This window comes from Capra hircus, chromosome 4 (assembly GCF_001704415.2).
Source record: "Capra hircus breed San Clemente chromosome 4, ASM170441v1, whole genome shotgun sequence".
Taxonomy (NCBI): Eukaryota; Metazoa; Chordata; class Mammalia; order Artiodactyla; family Bovidae; genus Capra; species Capra hircus.
The window spans coordinates 60,671,750-60,683,623 of NC_030811.1; the positions used below are offsets into that span (position 1 = coordinate 60,671,750).

At 42.5% G+C, this 11,874-nt stretch overlaps 1 pseudogene; it reads left to right on the forward strand.

Annotated features, from left to right (window-relative positions):
- LOC102178238 lies at positions 1,227-2,130 on the forward strand (annotated as a pseudogene).

An 11,874-nucleotide genomic window follows, 5' to 3' on the forward strand; every position in this document is an offset into this window, starting at 1 on the left:
TCTGAGGAGCCTGGTGGGCTACCATCTGTGGAGTCACAGAGAGACACAATTGAGCGACTAGGCACAGCACAGCTCAACACAGCACGTGGACACAAGAGGGGTCTCCAATGAAGCAAACATTACTCCCCTTCCGAGATCTAGAGCTACTCCCGAAGATAACTGAAAGGATGACTTAGACAATTCCCTTGAGAGCTGGGGATAGTTGGTAGGACCCTAGCTGCAAATGGAGTACAACCCAAATTTGTATCTGGCCATATTTTGGGGCCCTGCAACCTGATGGTAGCCAGGCCAACCTCTCAGGATACACAGTGAGACAAGAAGGCGATAGCTGCCCCTGGGAGAGGAAAGGTCAAGAATCAATATTTTTCCTTGCCAATCTTAATTTGGGGAAAAAGGAACTATGTAAAATTTTAGCTTCTTCTTTTGTTGACTTAAAAAATAGTCACAATCTAAAAGTTGAGTCAGTAAATTCAAGTAGAAGCATGCAAGTAAATTCACAGGCACAGAGGTCCATGTTTAAAACAGTTAAGGTAGCTATGATGCAACACCAACAATCTGAATGGCCCTGACACACTCAAAATATAATCTTAATTATTCAATAAAATCCTAAAGCAAACTCTTGCTAGTCTTGGTATACTGCTAAACACTAAAGTAGCAAGATTTTTCCATGGTTTTAGCTAAGTTCAAAGAATTTTTACACTGTTAAGTAAGAAAAAAATTAAAGTATTGCCCCTTTTAAAATTTATATAGACATTTAATTAGCTTTATTTACAGAGCAGGAATTTTTTTCAGTCTCCAATGATGCCGAGATAACATCATTAGCAAGAATGCCAGTTTAAAAGAAATCTATGCCATGTTCATGCATTCTCAGTCTTGTCTGACTCTTGGTGATCCCATACTGTCTGTGGAATTTTCCAGGCAAGAATACTGCAGTGGGTTGCCAGTTCCTCCTCCAAAAGGTGAGAGTTATGTTTTATTTGGTGGGAAGTTTTAGAATTTCAAGCCTGGGAAACAGCATCTCAAGTAACCCTGAGAGAACTGCTCTGAGGAGAGGAGTGAAGGAGCCAGAATATATAGAAGTTTTGCACAAATGGCAGGTAATCTGAACATCAAAATATTATTGTTCTGCCCATAGCCAAAATGACACCAGCTCAGAAGTTGCCTAAATTCTAAAAGTTGTAGAAGCTGGTCTGGAAGCTGCTGAAAGAGAGCAGTGAGGAAGGAGTATGGTAGATATCACTAAAAGACTCTGGGAGGATGGGATCCAAAAGCACATGATACAGGAGGGCCAAGGAAAGCTCCCCGATGTTCAGGATGAAACCAAAGTCACGTTCCACTACCAGACTCTTTGCAATGACAAGGAGAACACCATGCTGGATGACGGCCGGCCATGCGGCAAACCAGGGGGCTCATCATTGGCAAGAAGTTTAAGCTGCCCCTGTGGGAGCCCATCCTGCACACCATGTGGGAGGGGGAGATTGCTCAGTTCTGCTGTGATGTCAAGCATGGCTCCTATATCTGCTATTGGCCAAGAGTTTACTCAACATCGCAGCCAGCAAGGACCTCCTGGAGGGCATCACTCAGATGCAGGAGCACAATTCCCTGGGCCATGCTGATCTGGATACCCTGCAGCAGAAGGCCCAGCCTCTCATCTTTGACATCGAGATGCTTAGGTGGAGAATCCTGGCACATATCAGCAGGACCCCTGGGCAATGACAGTTGAGGAGAAGGCAAAGGAATGCTAGTCATCCACCAGGAGGGCAACTGGTTGTACCTTGAAGGTCATGTGAAGGAGGCTGCTGCCAAGTACTACGAGGCCATCACCTGTGTCAAGAACCTTCAGATAAAAGAACAGCCTGAGTCCCCTGACAGATTCCAGTTGGATCAGCAGATCACACTGCTGTTGCTCAACTACTGTTAGTGCAAGCTGATGGTGGAAGAGTATCAGAAGTGCTAGACCACTGCTCCTCCATCCTCAATAAGTATGATGACAATGTCAAGGCCTACTTCAAGTACAGCAAGGTACATGCAGCAGTGTGGAACACTCAAGAGGCCCTGGCTGACTTTGCCAATGTGCTGGACCTGAGACCCACCCTGGTGACTATGGTGAGCCCTGAGCTGTGGATCTAGGTGCAGATATAGCTGTGAGCTGTGCCTCTAAGAGCAGATCCCTCAGAAAGATAAGGAGGATAAGGCCTGCTTTTGGCGCATCTTCTACCACTGATAGGGCCCTGCTGGTGTGGTCATCCTGTCTGGCCTGCTGCTGCTGCTGATAGCCCACCCATCCCCACTAACTCATGCTTCTCTGTATGTGTGCTAAGTCACTTCAGGCATGTCTGACTTTTTGCCACCCCATGAACTGTAGCCCACTAGGCACCTATGTCCATGGGATCCTCCAGGCAAGAATGCTGGAGTGGGTTGCTGTTCCCTCTCCAGGGGATTTTCCCGACCCAAGGATTGAACCTGGATCTCATGTCTCCTGCAGTGGTAGATGGGTTTTTTACCACTAGTGCTACCTTAACTCCACTTACCACTAGCTCTTCTCTGTATATAAAGTCCTTATTTATCTCTTAAAAAAATTATTGTTAAAGAAAACCAGATATCCCAAGTTAAGGAATTTAGTGCTCAGCTATGTATGGGAAGCTGCAACAACCTGGCTCACTGAAATCATTCCTTTCATAGTCACCTCACCTGCTACCCTATATTTTTCACATTCTGAGCTCCTTTGGAGCTTACTATAGGGAGTGGCTACAATCTGATGGCTAGTAGGTAGGTATTCTTCCTGAGTGCCCTTACGACTCACCAGCTCACATTGGAGGGCTGTAATTGCTGATAACTGTGAATCCCTGTCTACTGATATGGCAGGAAATATTTATTTCACACTAGGCACCACAGAGAGAGATCTAGGGGAGCTGACTTTGGTGAGAATTTTCATCCTTTGCTGACCTCTGCAGTTTTCCCAGTATCCCATTTGCAGGTCTCATCCTGGTCACCAGAAACTATAAAGGAAAAAAAATAGTTACCCCTCTATCCTTTTTAATAAGTGCCTGAGTGAAACTCCTTTGTCTCTAGGGCAACTATGTAAATGGATAAGCCTATCTAAGATGATTATAGAAGTGGAGAGCACAGGGGAAAAAAAGATACTTTAGACATAGCATTTTCCACACATTTTCAACAATTAACAATATCCATAATATACCCCATGTCCAAGGTAAGAGAAACCCAAGTAAGATGGTAGGTGTTGCAAGAGGGCATCAGAGGGCAAACACAATGAAATCATAATAACAGAAAACTAGCCAATCTAATCACACAGACTACAGCCTTGTCTAAATCAATGAAACTAAGCCACGCCACGTGGGGCCACCCTAGACAGGCGGGTCATGTGGAGAGGTCTGACAGAATGTGGTCCACTGGAGAAGGGAATGGCAAACCACTTCAGTATTCTTGCCTTGAGAACCCCACGAACAGTATGAAAAGGCAAAATGGTAGGATATGGAAAGAGGGAATCCCCAGGTCGGTAAGTGCCCAATATACTGCTGGAGATCAGTGAAGAAATAACTCCAGAAAGAATGAAAGGATGGAGCCAAAGCAAAAACAATACCCAGTTGTGGATGTGACTGGTGATAGAAGCAAGGTCCAGTGCTGTAAAGAGCAATATTGCATAGGAACCTGCAATGTCAGGTCCATGAATCAAGGCAAATTGGAAGTGGTCAAACAGGAGATGGCAAGAGTGAACGTCAACATTCTAGGAATTAGTGAACTAAAATGGACTGGAATGGGTGAATTTAACTTAGATGACCATTATATCTACTACTGTGGGCAGAAATTCCTTAAAAGAAATGGAGTAGCCATCATGGTCAACAAAAGAGTCTGAAATGCAGTACTTGGATACAATCTCAAAAATGACAGAATGATCTCTGTTCATTTCCAAGGAAACAATTTAGTATCACAGTAATCCAAGCCTATGCCCCAACCAGTAACACTGAAGAAGCTGTTGAATGGTTCTACGAAGACCTACAAGACCTTTTAGACCTAACACCCAAAAAAGATGTCCTTTTCATTATAGGAGACTGGAATGCAAACGTAGGAAGTCAAGAAACACCTGGAGTAACAGGCAAATGTGGCCTTGGAGTATGGAATGAAGCAGGGCAAAGGCTAATAGAGTTTTGCCAAGAGAACGCACTGATCATAGCAAACACCCTCTTTCAACAACACAAGAGAAGACTCTACACATGGACATCACCAGATGGTCAACACCAAAATCAGACTGATTATATTCTTTGCAGTCAGAGATGGAGAAGCTCTATGCAGTCAACAAAAACAAGACCAGGAGCTGACTGTGGCTCAGATCATGAACTCCTTATTGCCAAATTCAGACTTAAATTGAAGAATGTAGGGAAAACCACTAGACCATTCAGGTATGACCTAAATCAAATCCCTTATGATTATACAGTGGCAGTGAGAAATAGCCTTAAGGGACTAGATCTGATAGAGTGCCTGATGAACTATGGATGTAGGTTTGGACATTGTACAGAAGACAGGGATCAAGACCATCCCCATGGAAAAGAAATGCAAAAAAGCAAAGTGTCTGTCTGAGGAGGCCTTACAAATAGCTGTGAAAAGAAGAGAAGCAAAAAGCAAAGGAGAAAAGGAAAGATATAAGCATCTTAATGCAGAGTTCCAAAGAATAGCAAGGAGAGATAAGAAAGCCTTCCTCAACAATCAATGCAAAGAAATAGAGGAAAACAACAGAATGGGAAAGACTAGAGATCTCTTCGAGAAAATTAGAGATACGAAGGGAACATTTCATGCAAAGATGGGCTTGATAAAGGACAGAAATGGTATGGACCTAACAGAAGCAGAAGATATTAAGAAGAGGTGGCAAGAATACACAGAAGACCTGTACAAAAAAGATCTTCATGACCAAGATAATCATGATGGTGTGATCACTCACCTAGAGCCAGACATCCTGGAATGTGAAGTCAAGTGGGCCTTAGAAAGCATCACTATGAACAAAGCTAGAGGAGATGATGGAATTCCAGTAGAGCTATTTCAAATCCTGAAAGATGATGCTGTGAAAGTGCTGCACTCAGTATGCCAGCAAATGTGGAAAACTCAGCAGTGGCCACAGGACTGGAAAAGGTCAGTTTTCATTCCAATCCCAAAGAAAGGCAATGCCAAAGAATGCTCAAACTACCGCACAATTGCACTCATCTCACACTCTAGTAAAGTAATGGTCAAAATTCTCCAAGCCAGGCTTCAGCAATACATGAGCCGTGAAATTCCAGATGTTCAAGCTGGTTTTAGAAAAGACAGAGGAACCAGAGATCAAATTGCCAACATCCACTGGATCATCGAGAAAACAAGAGAGTTCCAGAAAAATGTCTATTTCTGCTTTATTGACTATGTGGATCACAATAAACTGTAGAAAATTCTGAAAGAGATGGGAATACCAGACCACCTAACCTGCCTCTTGAGAAACCTATATGCAGGTCAGGAAACAACATTTAGAACTGGATATGGAACAACAGACTGGTTCCAAATAGGAAAAGGAGTACGTCAAGGCTGTATATTGTCACCCTGCTTATTTAACTTATATGTAGAATACATCATGTGGAGAAGGCAATGGCACCCCACTCCAGTGTTCTGGTCTGGAGAATCTCAGGGACGGCAGAGCCTGGTGGGCTGCCGTCTATGGGGTCGCACAGAGTCGGACACGACTGAAGCAACTTAGCAGCAGCAGCAGCAGAATACATCATGAGAAACGCTGGGCTGGAAAAAGCACAAGCTGGAATCAAGACTGCCAGGAGAAATAGCAATAACCTCAGATATGCAGATGACACCACCCTTACGGCAGAAAGTGAAGAGGAACTAAAAAGCCTCTTGATGAAAGTGAAAGAGGAGAGTGAAAAAGTTGGCTTAAAGCTCAACATTCAGAAAACTAAGATCATGGCATCTGGTCCCATCACTTCATGGGAAATAGATGGGGAAACAGTGGAAACAGTGTCAGACTTTTTTTGGGGAGGCTTCAAAATCACTGCAGATAGTGGTTGCAGCCATGAAATTAAAAGACACTTACTCCTTGGAGGGAAAGTTATGACCAACTTGGATAGCATATTAAAAAGTAGAGACATTACTTTGCTGACTAAGGTCCGTCTAGTCAAGGCTATGGTTTTTCCAGAAGTCATGTATGGATGTAAGAGTTGGACTGTGAAGAAAGCTGAGCACTGAAGAATTGATGCTTTTGAATTGTGGTGTTGGAAAAGACTCTTGAGAGTCCTTAGACTGCAAGGAGATCTAACCAATCCATCCTAAAGGATCTCAGTCCTTGATGTTCATTGGAAGGACTGATGCTAAAGCTGAAACTCCAATACTTTGGCCATCTGATGCGAAGAGTTGACTCATTGGAAAAGACCCTGATGCTGGGAAAGATTGAGGGCAGGAAAAGGGGACGAGAGAGGATGAGATGGCTGGATGGCATCACCGACTCCATGGACATGAGTTTGGGTAAACTCTGGGAGTTGGTGATGCACAGGGAGGCCTGGTATGCTGCGATTCATGGGGTCGCAAAGAGTCGGACATGATTGAGTGACTGAAGTGAACTGAACTGAAGATGATTAAAACTTCTCTACTGGTGTACACAGTAATTCAATATTATATTTGGTAAAGTTAACCTACTTGCTTAGCCTCAAAACACTTTTACTGACCTGAGGCCTCACACTGCACTCAATCCAGTTTTGAATTGGACCCAGTCCTGATTATCTCCCATTTCTAAGCTAAACTTAGTCTGATCCAAGACCCAGTCTAACTCTGCACAACTTCTGGACCCTATCCAGAAAAACAAATGCTCAAATAGTCTGAAAGCTCATAATTCAAAAGCTGTGGATCTTGGATCCAGGATCCAGAAAGGACTTACCAAGCATTTCCAGAGACAGTGAAATCAGGGGCTCACGCAGTCCTATGCCTGGTTGCTCATTGCTTTGGGGGCCATTGGGTGTCTCCTTTGGTTCCCTTTTTGGACCCCAGAACTGTTAAAAGATGAACAGGTGCATATTAAAAAATATGAGATTGCACAAAAATGGAGTCCATTTGGGCAATGCCAAACTGGAAATGGTTAGACGTGTGCCCTATTACTGTAGATACATTTTTATTATTGAAAGCAAGGCCCTGTAGGGGTTCCTGGGCACAGGGAGACTTTCTGTTCCACCTCCATAACCTTCCCTGAGTTCTGAAGGGCAGATTAAAACAGTTGCTAATCCAGGAAGGGAAAGGATTCAGAGTCATGGGAGGAGCAGCCAAGAAACAGTACAGCTTTGGGGCGGGGTCCTAGTTCTACCTCAAAGGACACACATAACAATATCCTTAATCCCATTTATAGAATTAAAACCCAACAATAGAAGGTGTCAGCATTCTCCATATGGGAGAAGACCACCTGAGGCCAGACTAATGGAACCACAGAAGCTCATTAATAAGATTAACTGAAGCCAGGCTAAAGGAGGGCTGGCCCTGCTCACACCCTAATCTTATCTGCAACCTTGCCCTTGAATTATTGCTATAAAATTCTTCCTCAGATCCTCCCTAGCTGGGAAACAGGTTTCAAGGGCAGGAGCCCTTTGTATCCCCTTTAACTTGGCATAACAATAAAGCTATTCTTTTCTACTTCACCCAAAACTCCATCTCTCAGATTCCATTGTGTACCTGTGTGCAGAGAGGCTGAGCATCATCACTACTGATGGTATTGCCCTGTTTAGTTCACTCACTCTAGTCATCAAACTTGACTCAAGAACCTGCATTTTTGTTAGTAGAGAAATTTACAAAGACGTGGTGTAAGTAATTCCAAAGTACTCTATTCAGCAGCATCCTCTCTGGAATGGCTATGTGTCTCCTCTTCCACCCCAGGATAACTGAGATTTAAAAGTGGGAAGAAGGAAACTCAGTGATTAATATAAATCACTTTTATGTAATCTTCACCAAAGTCTTATGAAGCTGGTATTATCCTTGTCATCTAGATGAGGAAGCGGAATCAAAATGTTTAAGTGATTTAAATCCCTTAGAACTAATGTAGAATTGGGACTTATCTGGCACTGAAGTTCTTCTCTTTCTTATACTCCCTATTATTTCCTTCCATGGTGACAACCTTATTTTGGAATGATAAGTTCTGTTGCGTTTGTGAAAGTTTACATTACTTTTTAATTACGTCACATGCATTATCTATATAAGCCTTGGCGAATGCATAGGAGACATTTTCTAATAATCTGTTTGTGATTATGTGGCTTTGAGCAATGAGGAAAGGGAAAGAAATGCAATTTTTTATGCATAGCAAGCACTGTGATAGGAAGCCAAATAAAATTGGGTACTGTTGACAGTAATGATGTTTTACCTCCTAGTATTATGAAAATTTGCCTCAATAAACAAGATCAAACAAATGAGCCAATAAGAAGGAAGCCTCTTTTCTAACAAGCAGGCTTTAAGGGAAAGTAAGCCAATGAGAAGTGAGTTCCTAGTGTGAATGTAAAAACTTTGGGGAAGATGAAACAGAAAGGATTCAGGCCTCTACTTAAAATGATGAGCTTGAAGACAAAAGAATCCATATGAAGTACTGGTTTCAGGATGAGAAGTTTAGGTGGTATGCATCCTGCTTGCTTAAATGATTTGACTTTTGGAAAAACAGAAGCAGGAGATATGTAACAATCTACATGTAGTTCAAATGAATAATGCTTGCAAGTATCATCAAAAAAGTCTAACATGTATACACTACTTACTATGTACCAGGTAGGGTAACCAAATCATTCTGGTTTGCCCAGGACTTCTCAGCTTTAGCTTTTTCTGGTGGCTCAGACAGTAAAGCATCTTCCTGCAGTGCAGGAGACTGGGGTTCAATTCCTGGGTTAGGAAGATCCCCTGGAGGAGGGAACTGTAACCCACTCCACTATTCTTGCCAGGAGGATTCCACAGACAGAGGAGCCTGGTGGGTTACGGTCTATGGGGTCATAACAAATTGGACATGACTGAGTGATTAACACTTCACTTGCTCATTAAAGCTTTAGCATTGAAAATTCTGCATCCTGGGAACATTTCAATACTAAAAAAACAGAATGATTGGTCACTGATGCCAGGTTCTGTTCTAAACATTTTCTATTTAGTAACACATTTAATCTTCACTAGACCTCTGTGAGGGAGGCACTATTATCATCCCTGTTTTACAGGTAAAGGAAATGCTTGCATAGAGAGGCTAAAAAATATCCCTATCCAGGCCCTACCTAGACTCTGGTTGTTTTTCAAAAGTTCCCCAGGTGATGTAAATATGAAGCCAGGAGTTTGGCCCTGAACCAGATCAGTAATTCCATAATGAGGGACTATGACCTGAAATTGCTGAACATCCTTTCTGTGTCTGTTGTAAGCAGGAACCCAGGACACAGGGCATAGTGACATGGCTTAGTGGAGACTGTTGCCCCACACTTCTAAGTGGTAATAGCCACCTAGAACAAGTGCTGAGTGGGGTCTGACATCATCTTTCTGGAAGGAAACTCAGGCCTACAGGTGCAAGTTAAATATTTGTCAGACTAAGCTTGTTACAAGTATCCACATCACCAAGAGGAGGTAGTTACTTCAAGAAAGGAAGGGATCATCTCTTAGTAGGTATTCTAAAGGAAGTTCTTTACTTTTGCCAAAGTGTTAGTTGCTCAGTCCTATTCGACTCTTTTCGACCCCATGGACTATAGCTAGCCACTTTTGCAATAGGGTAATACCTGATCTGCAAGCACTGTGGACATAACTTGCTTAGGGAAGTGACACTTTGTCTCTCACCATTCTTTCGACTTCACTTACAGCAAACCTCAGCTCTCTTACTATTGGATTGAGTGTTCATTGTCTGTTTGATATGGCCTTCCTCCAATTGAAATGTATACATTTGTACAGGCTCTAGGATTTTATTTTTGCTTCTGTCCTCATTTGCACTAATGAATGCCTTCTGCGGTAGTGTGGGTACCATCTCCTGGTGGTCACGTGGAACCAGCCCTTGCTGAGCCTGGGAAGGGCTGGCCAGGCTCTTCTCTTTGCTGCTTTGCCCACCTGGAATGCTTCTATTTTTCAGCTCAATTTACCAGCTCGTGCCCACCTAGGCTCAACAAAGGCTGAGTGAAGGCAAGATGCCCTGCTTTCTGCAGCTTTTGTTGGTCTCCTTGTCTTTTGATGTTGATTGAGAGCTGCCTTATTCTGAGAGGAGCCCTTTGCCTCTCTCTGACTTCCTACCTCTCCCACCTTCTCTGAGGATTTAAATAGATCATAGGCAGAAGTTAATTGAAGATAAAAGTTTACAGTTAAGCCGGCAGGTTGTAGCACAATATCTATACAATCTAAAGTAACTGGGGCTCTCTCAGGGTCATTGAAATGAACAGAGGTATTCTTCCAATGCATTTTTAAAATGTAGATAAATTGTGTGTCATATAAAATGCATTATAAAAGGTTCCAATTGAGTCATTGGATTAAATGAACCTTTCAACACCTCTCACAGGAAAGGAGATTGTATTTGGTGTGATGAAATAGTCACTGCTTGGCTTCACACTTAGGTGATGCAGTGATCATCAGGGAAGAATTTACTTAAAACAAAAAAATAAAAGAAATAAACTAATGAATCCCTGACTTTGTATCAGATATTATTATTTTTAAAATCATATCTTCCAAGATATTCTCAGGAAGAAAAATGATATTTAAAAGCTCTTCTGTCCTTTGACCCATTATTAAGATAGTATCTAATCCTCCCCAATACCAAATATCCACTACAGCCTATTTAAAAATTGATTACTCATGTGCTAAAAGCTGTCTGGATTTCTCTCATCCCTTCAGTAGCAAGTGTTATGTAAATTCTGCTAAGGTTAAGATTAACAGGAAGCCAGAAGCCAATCTCTGACCAGTGAACTAATGCAGAAGAATGAGAACAGATATGATTAGCATATTAGCAAGGGTTTAATTCTCTTCATTCTTTGGTTATCTTTATTCTGAAGCTATGTTTTAGAATACTATTTAAGAGCTCCAGTTTGCAATCCACTTAGATTGTCTCCTATTTGGACGAGAGTTTAAGGTCATTTTTAGAGATACTTCATTTCATTTGAATAACATCGTACTATTACCTTTATAGAGAATAACTGATGAGAGACTATTGGAAGGTGGAGATATTGAATACTATCCTTCAAACTGAGAAGGAACTTTCAGGCTGAAAACAGAGAAGCAGGCAACTTCATGAAGGGCAGTTATGAAGTTTACTGTGGATAACAAAGATACAGGCAAGACTGAGCTGAGAATGATCCAGAGACGTACCCTAAAAGGGGTATGTGTGCATGCTAAGTCGCTTCAGTGGTATCTGACCCTTCGCAACCCTATGGAATATAGCCTGCCAGGTTCCTCTGTCCAGGGGATTCTCCAGACAAGAATAGTGCAGTGGGTTGCCATGCCTCCTCCAGGGGATCTTCCTGACCCAGTACAGAGAGATTTAAAGGGGCCAAAGCTAAAAATAGGATCTGATTGCTAAGGAAGAAGCACATTTGCATGACAAGAACTAGGGGGTTTTCCTTCCACTGAGGGTCTCATGATCCTTAACCTTCTGGTTTTCATATCAAATAAAGGCAAGGGCAAAAGCTGATAAGGCTTGGATGAATTTCTTATGAGGATGCTAACGCTCAGCCACTCAGAAGGGAAGGCACGGTGACAAAAAGAGAAGCTGAGAAAAGTGTGGGCCAGCCACACAGAGACATCCCTAATCTTACACTGCTTAAATCCCAAAGTCCACTTCTCTCATGCCTTTGGCTACCCTCATTTCACTGGCAGACTCTTTTTGTGTCCTGACCTTCCCACTGATTAGTGTGCGGCATCCTTAGT